The sequence below is a fragment of the Mytilus trossulus genome, chromosome 10 (genome assembly GCF_036588685.1).
Source record: "Mytilus trossulus isolate FHL-02 chromosome 10, PNRI_Mtr1.1.1.hap1, whole genome shotgun sequence".
In the NCBI taxonomy this organism is placed as follows: Eukaryota; Metazoa; Mollusca; class Bivalvia; order Mytilida; family Mytilidae; genus Mytilus; species Mytilus trossulus.
This window is the reverse complement of record NC_086382.1, coordinates 20400718-20413575: the sequence shown is the minus strand read 5'-3', so window position 1 is coordinate 20413575 and position 12858 is coordinate 20400718. Positions and strand designations below refer to the sequence as shown.

The window sequence follows — 12858 nt, the reverse complement described above, 5'->3', positions numbered from 1 at the left end:
ATTGAACGAATTTAATGGCTAAATGTTCACTTCACTGGTGTCATCTGACTTTGACATACTCCATTTTTAGGGTTAAAGTGGTCCGGCAAAGTAAAATGTTTGTGTTTTTGTGTATTTCTCGGATACTGTAAGCATTTAGTTAGATATATGTTTGGGGTATGGAATGTTTGTATGGTGAAATTGTCTATCTTGCAATTATATTAATCTGACCTTGATTTTATATGCAAGGTTTTTTGGTCCATGTTATTTGATTCTTGTTCGGTATTTTTTTCAGATACTATAAGGAATAAATTAACAATACGTTTTATGGAATGATTGTTATGTATATATTTGGCTGGTCGGTATCATCTGACCTTGACTTTGTTTTCATGGTTTATTGGTTAATGTTAAATATCTCAGAATTGGTCTGTTTTTCAGATACGATGATAAAGGTATAGTTAAACTTTATTTAATGTACAAAATAATTATAAGGCGCGCAAGTCATAAAAGGTGTGTTTCTCAGATACATTTGGTTCTTCAATACAACAAGAAAAAATCCCGCACCCAAATGCGTCCTTCAGCTGGTCTATAAACAAAAATATGGACTAGTTCAGTGATAATGGACGTCATACTAAACTTAACAGTTGTTTCTCGTTTCTCGTTTTTTTATATAGATAAGACCGTTGGTTTTCCCGTTTGAAAGATTTTACACTAGTAATTTTGGGGACCCTTTATAGCTTTTTGTTCGTTGTGAGCCTAAGCTATGTGTTGAAGACCGTACCTTGACCTATAATGGTTTACTTTTATAAATTGTGACTTATAGATGGAGAGTTGTCTCATTGCACTCATTCCATCCCTCTTCCTTTATCTATCAAAAGTATATACAAGAAACTAAAATTAAAATTCCTACAAGACCAACAAAGGCCAGTGGCTCCTGACCTTGGTCAGGCACAAAAATGCGGCGGAGTTAAACATGTTTTGTGAGATCTCAACCCTCCTTTTATACCTCTAGCCAATGCAGATTAAAAAACCACACACAGCAATACTGACAGTAAAGAAGCCCGTGTCTATGGCAAGCCGTTTTGCTATTTATTCCTACTTCAAGATATCCCATAAACTTTATAAGATATCTTATATAGTTTATAAGATATCTTATATAGGTAATAAGATATCTCATATACTTTATAAGATATCTTATATAGTTTATAAGATATCTCATATAATTTATCAGATATCTTATATAATTGTCTTTATAAGATATCTCATAAACTATATAAGATATTTTATAAACTATATATGATATCTTATAAACTATATAAGATATCTTATATTAAAATTGTTAATAAGATATCTCATATACTTTATAAGATATCTTATAAACTTTAGAAGATATCTTATAAGGTATATAAGATATCTTATAAATTTTAGGAGATATCTTTTATGATATATAAGATATCTCATATAATATATAAGATATCTCATAAAAATTAAATTATATAAGATATCTTATATATTATAGGAAATATCTTATATATAATAGGAGATATCTTATTTAGTTTATAAGATATCTCCTAAAGATTATAAGATATCTCCTAAAGTTTATAAGATATCTTATATAGTTTATCAGATATCTTATATAGTTTATCAGATATCTTATATAGTTTATCAGATATCTTATATAATTGTATTTATAAGATATCTCATAAACTATATAAGATATCTCATAAACTATATAAGATATCTTATAAACTATATAAGATATCTTATAAACTATATAAGATATCTTATATATTATATAAGATATGTTGTTTATAAGATATCTCATATACTTTATAAGATATCTTATAAAATTTAGGAGATATCTTATTAAGTATGTAAGATATCTTATAAACTATATAAGATATGTTATAAACTTTATGAGATATCTTATAAACTTTAGGAGATATCTTATATAATATATGAGATATCTTATAAAAATAAAATTATATAAGATATCTTATATATAATAGGAGATATCTTGAAATTCGAATAAATAGTAAAACGGCTTGCCATACGTGTCCGTTGTCAGAATAGGTAACAAATGAAACTTAACAAAATGACAATGATTCACTAAAAAACAAGGACTACTAGCAGTTACTGATCAGCTGCTGATATGCCAGCTTCACACCTCAATTAAACTGATTGAAAGATTATGTTTTAATCATATGAATATCAAGCACAATCCTTCCCGTTAGGGTTTTAGTATCATACCATCATTTAAATGTATGAGAAGAATATAACCCTTATTTGTATGAGCTATGGTGTATATGTATATAATGTAGTTGTCTATTTCGATCGATCGCGATCAATCGGGCCACAAGGTTTTTAATAAATGATACCCCAAAACGGACCATATTTGGAAAAAATGAATCATAAATGTCTCGATTGTTTTCAAAATATTTCACTGAGGACTTTCATTGCCTATTCCTAAATTGTTTCGTAACATTTCAATTTCATAATGAGTACGAACAACATACTGTAAAAGTTTATAATGAAATCGATCAAAAATAGATACTATAAGTGACCTCTTGTCCTCTTCTATTAATCAGAATGAAACTTTAAATTGACCTGAAACATTTGTATACAACGCTTAAAAAATTAAATCATAATAAGCATACTGTTCTATGTCGGGAGCTTGTTATTCAGTGATTGTTGTTTATTGGTGTGGTTCATATCTGTTTATCGTTTTGTTACAGTCATTTTGGGCCGTATAGTTTGCTGTTTGATGTGAGCCAGAGTCAAAACATAGACAAACAAATTTAATCCCATCGACAAATTGCGTCGGATTCAATAACATCACAAGTCTGTAATCATTATAACTGAAAGGGAACAATTGGTATAGACATCAGAAAATGGCGGATTTTTAAAAATTATGTTTTGTTAAAACGACAAAACAATTATAAAAAAAACATTTAACTAGACAAACAGAAATGCAATGACTGTACTGGATCAAACGTTTTCTGATCTTTAATTTGCGTATTTTATTCAGTGATCGAAATATTTGGCTTCAAAAGTCCACAAACGTATAGACTTAATATTGCAAATCAGCTATATTAAAACGATAATTTGATAAAAATTTTAGAACTTGACAAATTGAAGCAATTATTATGAATTTGAAATTTCAAGAATGTTTAAAACTAGATACAACAGGAAATTTCAATCTTTTGATCATTGTAAGATTATTATTGTAGATTAACTTTGTTTTGTTACCACCATAAAACAAGGAAGATTTACGTTTTTAAATTAATTATCAGAATTTTTAACTAGCAGTTATTAATAAAGTCAGGAAACAAACCAGATACTATTAGTTATCTTGGTGTAATCAGGGGTGTACAGAATTTTACACCGTTGTTGAAAATTCATACACCCTGAGGCGCATTTTGTGTTCTTTTAAATTTTCGAGAAAAAAATAATTTTAAATATTTTTTTTCAATTTTTGTCCTCAAATTATTTTTTTTTAATTCTTTTTTTTTTTTTACATTTTATTTATTTATTTTTCTTTAATTTGGCAAAATTTTAAAATTCATACACCCTGAGGCGCAGCCGAATGGGTGTATGAATTTTCAACAACGGTGTAAAATTCCGTACACCCCTGATTACACCACGCTAACGAATTTATTTCTTATGAACAATTCCTATACTCATTTTCAAACCAGGATGTAAAATTGAAAAATGGTAATGAAAAATTTCCAGGGTAACATTTTTTCAACGTCGATGTTGCTGCGTATTGTCAAATACTTTTTTTCTTTATTTTGGGGGAATTCAGAAAAATTTTGGGTTCTTTTAAATTTTCGAGAAAAAAATAATTTTAAATATTTTGTTTCAATAATTGTTCTCAAATTTACTTTTTTAATTCTTTTTTTTTTTTACATTTTATTTTTTTATTTTTATTTATTTTGGCAAAATTTTTTTTTTTTTATTTTTTTGGCAAAATTTTATTTATCCCGGGGTGAACAAGGGTGGGGTGTTATTTACACCGGGGTAATAAACCAATCAGATTGCAGTATTTTTGCTGCATGAGAAATGAACGTGTATAACCATTGGCAATTTCAACGTAATAAGTATATTCTTTTGTAGTAACGTAAATAGTTATCAAAGGTACCAGGATTATAATTTAGTACGCCAGACGCGCGTTTCGTCTACATAAGACTCATCAGTGACGCTCATATCAAACTATTTATAAAGCCAAACAAGTACAAAGTTGAAGACCATTGAGGATCCAAAATTATAAAAAGTTGTGCCAAATACGGCTAAGGTAATTTATGCCTGGAATAAGAGAATCCTTAGTTTTTCGAAAATTCAAAGTTTGGTAAACAGGAAATTTATTAAAATGACCACCTTATTGATATTCATGTCAACACCGAAGTGTTGACTACTGGGCTGGTAAACGTCCAACAGCAGTGGCATCGACCCAGTGGTGTAAATAGTTATCAAAGGAACCAGGATTATAATTTAGTACGCCAGACGCGCGTTTCGTCTACATAAGACTCATCAGTGACGCTCATATCAAAATATTTATAAAGCCAAACAGGTACAAAGTTGAAGAGCATTGAGGATCCAAAATTCTAAAACGTTGTGCCAAATACGGCTAAGGTAATCTATGCCTGGAATAAGAAAATCCTTAGTTTTTCGAAAATTTCAAAGTTTGGTCAACAGGAAATTTATTAAAATGACCACATTATTGATATTCATGTCAACACCGAAGTGTTGACTACTGGGCTGGTGATACCCTCGGGGACGAAACGTCCACCAGCAGTGGCATCGACCCAGTGGTGTAAATAGTTATCAAAGGTACCAGGATTATAATTTAGTACGCCAGACGCGCGTTTCGTCTACATAAGACTCATCAGTGACGCTCATATCAAAATATTTATAAAACCAAACAAGTACAAAGTTGAAGAGCATTGAGGATCCAAAATTCTAAAAAGTTGTGCCAAATACGGCTTAGGTAATCTATGCCTGGAATAAGAAAATCCTAAGTTTTTCGAAAATTTCAAAGTTTGGTAAACAGGAAATTTATTAAAATGACCACATTATTGATATTCATGTCAACACCGAAGTGTTGACTACTGGGCTGGTGATACCCTCTGGGACGAAACGTCCACCAGCAGTGGCATCGACCCAGTGGTGTAAATAGTTATCAAAGGTACCAGGATTATAATTTAGTACTCCAGACGTTGGTTTCGTCTACATAAGACTCATCAGTGACGCTCATATCAAAATATTTATAAAGCCAAACAAGTACAAAGTTGAAGAGCATTGAGGATCCAAAATTCTAAAAAGTTGTGCCAAATACGGCTAAGGTAATTTATGCCTGGAATAAGAGAATCCTTAGTTTTTCGACAATTTCAAAGTTTGGTAAACAGGAAATTTATTAAAATGACCACATTATTGATATTCATGTCAACACCGAAGTGTTGACTACTGGGCTGGTGATTTATTTTTCATTTTTGTTATCTATCAAACGATGTACTTGTGCATGTTTCAAACCGGAAGTCTTATCTATGACTAAAATTCAGTCTGATGACGGAATCAATATCCGGACTCCTTTTTGTCGTTTTTCTCCGCGAAATCGCGGGCATTTAGAGCTTGTGAGATTTCGTATCTGAGGAATTTCAGCCTGAAACAATTTCATATCTGGAGTATTTCAGAAAAGGTGCCAAAATGCATAGGTACTTGGAAACAGTTTAAGCTCCCTTGTTTCCGAAGTCCTTTATTTATTTCTGTTAAATTCTATTATTTTCGCGTTTCTGTATACTATGAACATACGTTAACGTATACCATATCATAAATATTAAAGTGTATTTGATTTTCTATTTTAACTATCAATTCAAAGTGTCTTCTCCATGGCCATCACTGCTATATTATATAGAGAGTCTCTATATATTATAGTAGTATATTTTTTATAGTATACATGCAGATAAACGCGAAAATGATTGTCGTGTCCCCGTCCGAGAACTTATGAAAATTATCTGTAAGTTAAAACCGAGGTACAATAGTAGTGGTTCTTACGATCTTAAAACTACGAAATGAACAACGCTCTGATTGGCTTATTTATTTATCTTGTTTGTTATCTATCATACGATTGGTTCTCGATGTTAAAACCGGTAGTCATGTCTGACTTAAAAGTCGCTTTGATGACGGAAACTCACTGCTATATTATATAGAGAGTTTCTATATATTATAGTAGTATATTGATCACAGTATACATGCAGATAAACGCAAAAATAATCGTCCTTTCCCCGTCCAAGTACTTATTGAAATTATGTGTAAGTTAAAATCGAGGTATAAAGTAGTGGTTCTTCCGATATGAAAACCAAGATATGGACAACGCTCTGATTGGCTTATTTATTTTTCATTTTTGTTATCTATCATTCGATTGGTTCTCAATGTTTAATCCGGAAGTCATGTCTGACATAAAAGTCGGTTTGATAACGGAAACAATATTCGGACACCTTTATTTTCGTTTTTCTCCCAAAATAACCCAAACTGAATAGTCATAAGAAAGGATGACAAATGCGACTGTGCATGGTACCTATATGACACAGAGGCATGATGATTAATTTATTGTTGGAGAAACTGATGTATATGTTACAGTAAATAGGTGAAATTAGGAATTACATGTAATTACTAAAATTCAGGAATTACATGTAATCCCCAATGCACTTAGTAATTACAAGTAATTCCTGAAACGGCCCAGTTATTACCAGTAATTACTAATTTTAAAATGAATTTTTACACCTATTTACTAACTGTTAAAACAATGTTGTAATATGGTCAGCTGATCAAAAGTTATGGAAATACCAACTATAGAACATCAGTGAGTACTTTTATTAAACAGTGATTAGCCTAAAATGTACCTTTTTGTTATAGGAGCATTAGCTACGAGATATATACAAAAAAATAAGATATAATTTTTATTTTGTTAAATAATTAATGAAAATGATATAGTGAAATAATATTTTAGCAGTCAATCTGGTACTGGTGCACTTGCAAGTGAATAAGTGGACCTAAATGAATACATAAGCATGTGACCTCCAATTCAACCCGTAGCTGGAGATATATTACTGATGTATTCAGATTTAAAATTTTAAGGTTTCGCGGAACCAATATCTTGCCTACTTCAGCTGTTAGTTGCAGGCTCAACAAAAATGGGAAAAAAATATTAAAATTTTCCTCCAGAAACTATCTTTTGACAAGTACTGTAAGAAGCTTCTGTCCAAATTTGGTTAAAATCCAGGATGGTTTATGAAATCTTATAAATGTAAAAAAAAAACCTGCAGAGTGTATATTAACTGGGGAAAAACGAAGTACATTTATAAGGAATATATGAAAAAGGATTTTTTTTACTTATGGGTATTATCTTATGATCATATACAGCTTCTGTCCAAGCTTGGTAGAAATCCAGGATAGTTTGAGAAATTATTAAAATTTTAAAAGCTTTAACCACAGTGTGAATGTTTAGTAATTACGTGTAATTCCTAATTTCACCTATTTACTGTAACATATAGATGTACTCATGCTCAAATTTATGTACTGTATATCTCATCTTATTGTCCTTCCCTACGTCACCCTGCTCAGTCGCTCCGTAATTCTCGTATCACGGCTTATAGACGAGAGCAGGCATTATCAGCAATGTCATAATGTCTGGAAGAAGTTCTCAGTAATGTCACAATGTGTGAGAAGACGTTATCAAGCTTGCTTTTGTCTAGCGTAAAAACTGTCTTAGGGAGGTGAAAAAGTCAGTGATAAACAGATAATCGGGGTTTTCTTCGCAAAGATATCGTAAAATATCATACAGCCACTCTATACACAATCTGATTCATTCGCTGGGCTCACTCGCCAAAAAAGGTTCATTGTGGCTCGCTGGCTGATATTTTACGATATCAATGTGTAGAAAAGCCGATAATCTATACATATATTTATCATAAGTTATGTCTAGTATAAATACAGTAGTTTTGATTATTTGATAAATACCCTGCTGTTTAATCCATATCGCGCCACTTTGATGCGCACCCTTTATCACATACCCTTTATCACACTTTTTTTTTCTTTTTTTTTTTATACATTCTAGTCAGTTTTTATTTAAGTATAAAGCTTAAGAAATATTTTTCTTCAAAATATGTCCAATAGAACTGTCATTCGGGCGTGACGCAATTTATTGAATGACGTCATTGTTTGGTATGTACATGTGACGTCACGAACGTCAATTTTTCATATTTTTTGGCACACTAAATGCAACTATAAAAAATACAAAACACACAACAAAATACAATAATAAACAAAATACTTTTACAAAAGTAAAACTGAAGGTAACCCAGTGCTATGAGGGCCTGGACAGTGTATTGGGAGCATGGAAGAGAGGGGCGGGAGAAGGGAGAGAGGAGGCGGGAGGAAGGAGAGAAGGGACAGGAGAAAGGAGAAAATGGTATAAAAGGAGACAAATATGTGTATTAAAATTAAGCAGGAAAACAATTATTTAACTAGAATTGCCATTGCAAGCAATAGCGGATGTCACCCTTCCCCCTATTGCCACTAAGCGGCAGCCATTTGAAAATTGTTTAACAGTGAATGCACATGTATGCATGGCAATACATCTTTCTGTAAATTTTCAGTACATTCAGAGCATTTTAGGAAATTTCACATTTTTGCTGTTTCCATGGCAACGGCAGTCATTTTGAATATTTCAAAGTCAAAAGTCTCATCGATATCTGTACTTGCCAGTTAACAAAAATATCAAGTTTCATAAAGTTCAAAGCATTTTATAAATGTTTGATTTTGACGCAGTTTCCATGGCATTATAAAAGTTCCACTTTGAAATTGAACACTGTAGAAGGAAGAAGTTAGACATAGTGGAATAAAGTCGGGAAATCTCAATTGTAAATCATGTCCAACTCAACAACAAAAACACCCATTCCTGTACACCCAAGTGTAAATTAACATGAACCAAAATGATATTAAAATGTTTACGTGTTTTCAGTTTGTTTCTGCATTTGAAGAAATATATCAAACAAACATATCCCTTTTACTTTGTTTTGACGTTCGGAGCGCTTTTCTTGGTTTAACTTCGACAATTATTAAAATAATTAAACGATTATTCGTTTATTGTTGGCCACTGAGTTTTATTTAATGAATTGTGTGATTGTAAATTTCAAGAAATATTTTTTGAAATACTGAGTTGAAAGAAAAAATATGTAACGGGGTCTGAGAGATATAATTTTATTTCGTCCCAACGGATGCGCATTAAGTGTTGACATCCCAAAATGACAGGCCTTTGTTAACTTTTTCCTCATTCCGATGTTGCTGTCCTGTGTAAACTGTATTTATAAGATTACAGTATCGGCAATCTATTTTTTACAAGCTTCCGGAACCATATTTTGTGTACAGTCCAATATTATTCCAAAACTGGTTACACTTGGAACATATAGGAAAAGTTGTGTGCCAAAATAACCAAGTTCAAGGACAATTGTATTATTCTTTTTTGTTAATTCCATTCCAAAAATCATTTTCTGGCTGATTTTCAAAGACTGCTTGTACTATGTATTTTCAACAAATTATATCCCGTATTATTTTTCAAAATAACTTTATTTTTCTATTTTGCAAGAAGCGTTTTTATGGCAACCATTTTAAAACGAATTGGTTTCTAACGAAATTGCTCAAATAGTGTCACAAAAAAAATTCCCGTATTTTCACAAATTAACTTTCGTTTCTATAGTTTTGATTTACAGGGGCGTAGCAGCATGCCGTACCTTAATTTTTCATAATTTATTGAAAAAACAAAGTTTTTGCACGGGATTAAAGAAAACAAGGTTTTTACCGGAAAAAACAAAGACAGAATATCCCATTTATGAGTCATAGGTAATATAAACGGTATACATTTATTAATACTGGTTCAATAGAAATAAAGGGATGTGGTAGACTTATCTTATATATATAGAGAGAGAGATAGCGAATTTTTTTATAGTCTCTCATAACTCTTTTTAGAGTGGCTCTTGTTTTATATTGGAAATTGTAATATTATGTAAATGTTTTATAAGAGGTGAGACTCAAATAAAATTTTGTCTTGTCTTGTCTTGTCACATTCACGATTTTAACTGCCGTCCTTGACAGGACTATTTCCGATTAAAATTTGTCAAAAATCGAAAATATGGGAGGTTGCATTGGAATGTCCCTCCTAGTACCTTTTTTTCATAATTTATTGAAAAAAAACAAAGTTTTTGCACGGGATTAATGAAAACAAGGTTTTTACAGGAAAAAACAAAGACAGAAAATCCCATTTATGAGTCATAGGTAATATAAACGGTATACATTTATTAATACTGGTTCAATAGAAATAAAGGGATGTGGTAGACTTATCTTATAGAGATAGCGGGTTTTTTTTATAGTCTCTCATAACTCTTTTTTAGAGTGGCTCTTGTTTTATATTGGAAATTGTAATATTATGTAAATGTTTTATAAGAGGTGAGACTCAAATAAACTATTGTCTTGTCTTGTCTTGTCACATTCACGATTTTAACTGCCGTCCTTGACAGGACTATTTCCGATTAAAATTTGTCAAAAATCGAAAATATGGGAGGTTGCATTGGAATGTCCCTCCTAGTACCTTAATTTTTCATAATTTATTGAAAAAAAACAAAGTTTTTGCACGGGATTAAAGAAAACAAGGTTTTTACAGGAAAAAACAAAGACAGAAAATCCCATTTATGAGTCATAGGTAATATAAACGGTATACATTTATTAATACTGGTTCAATAGAAATAAAGGGATGTGGTAGACTTATCTTATATATAGAGAGAGAGAGATAGCGAATTTTTGTATAGTCTCTCATAACTTTTTTTAGAGTGGCTCTTGTTTTATATTGGAAATTGTAATATTATGTAAATGTTTTATAAGAGGTGAGACTCAAATAAAATATTGTCTTGTCTTGTCTTGTCACATTCACGATTTTAACTGCCGTCCTTGACAGGACTATTTCCGATTAAAATTTGTCAAAAATCGAAAATATGGGAGGTTGCATTGGAATGTCCCTCCTAGATGGGAATTTGTATGCGTCTGATCACGTTGAAGGTATATTGCACCCTATCTGTCTATTAATGTATCTCTTTGAGCGCATCTACTCCTGAACAACTGGATGGATATTGAAGAAATATTTACATGAGAAAGTTCTAAATGTTAAAGGGGAGATACTCGTTACTTTAATAGTACTAGAACCCCCCACCCCCCACACACCCCCCCCCCCCCCCCCCCGCCGCGAAATCGCGGGCATACACAGATTGTAAACTGTTGTAGGATGAATTTTTGTAAAAGATATTGACTGGAGAATTTCACTGATATAATGTATCAAAAGCCCTTTCCCTTTTTTCCAAAGTCCGTTATGTGTTTCCATTCTATTAAATTCAATATTTTTTCGTGTTTCTGGCCTTACACCACAATTATTCTTCCCCTTTGCTAGAATGCATTTTTTATAAAAGTCAAATTAAATTAAAAATTTGCACCACTTCAAACATGAAATAAATAAAACTGCTTATAGACCATTATTATTCTAATAAATTGTGCTTCTAAGACAATCCATCAGTGCTTTTCCTTTTGAGCTTATAAACCATTATTATTCTAATAACATGTGATTCTATGACAATCCATCAGTGCTTTTCCTTTTGAGAGCCTTTTGGGAATTATGTTTTCTAATCTGTTCGTTTGTTCGTTCGTTCGTCCTTCTGTCTGTCCCGCTTCAGTTTACAGTTTTTGTCGAGGTAGTTTTTAATGAAGTTGAAGTCCAACCAACTCGAAACTTAGTAAATATGTTCCCTATGATGTGATCTTTCTAATTTTAATGCCAAATTAGAGATTTTAACCCATTTCACGGTCGACTAAGCATAGTAAAGAATAGTGCCGATGTGGTATCCGTATACTATGGACAAATTCTTGTTTCCACTTCTTTTATTTATTTTAATATATATGCAACTGGTATGACCCCTAAGATAGTAAATATTTCAGAAAAAAGTAGACAGAATACAGAAAGTCTCTGTTTATTATAGTACTATAATCGTAGTTTACAGGTAGATAAACGCAAAAACATAATTGTCTCTAAGGAGGTATAATAGTTGTGGTTCTTGCGATCTAAAAACCATATGATATGGAGAACGCTCTGATTGACTTATTTATTTTTTACTTTTGTAATCTAGCATACGATTGATTGTTCTTGTGCATGTTTAAAAACCGGAAGTCTTATCTATGATTAAAAGTCAGTCTGAAAACGGAAACAATATCCTGACACATATTTTGTCGTTTTTCTCCCAAAATAACTCAATCTAAATAATCATAAGAATGGATGACAAATGCGACTATGCATGTTACCTAAAGAACACGGAGGCATGATGATTAATTTATTGTGGAAGGAAGAGAAGCGACACACAGAATGAGGTCTTCTCGTTTAATAGTATAGATGGCATTACTGGTCTTCTGAGCGATTTCAAACTCTTCCTGAATGTTTTATGCATTTTAATGAAATGTATGTCGGAAAAGGTCGGGGAGAGAGAAGAGGGAGGGAGAAGGGAGAATAGGGGCGGGAGCAGAGAGAAACCTACCCCCCGGTCCAGTCCCTCGTGCTATGGATCAGAAAACAGTTCATATAATATATATTACTCTCCTGTTGAAATATATGATAAAGCGTATAAAACATGGCAAAATCCGTATCATATGTCGTATTACTCCGAGCCACCAATATCAGCCCAAGGGCCTTTAGGCCCGAGGGATGATATTGGTCGAGGGTGATACGACATGTGATACGGATTTTGCCATGTATTATTCTCTATATATATGTCAACCAAAAATTGCAATTGA

The 12858-nt window shown here is 31.9% G+C and overlaps 1 protein-coding gene across 2 annotated transcripts in view; it reads right to left on the bottom strand.

Annotated features, from left to right (window-relative positions):
- LOC134686061 (uncharacterized) overlaps nucleotides 1-12858 on the bottom strand; it is a 40954-nt gene that overhangs the window by 22946 nt on the left and 5150 nt on the right. The gene's annotated exons all lie outside the window — the stretch shown is intronic.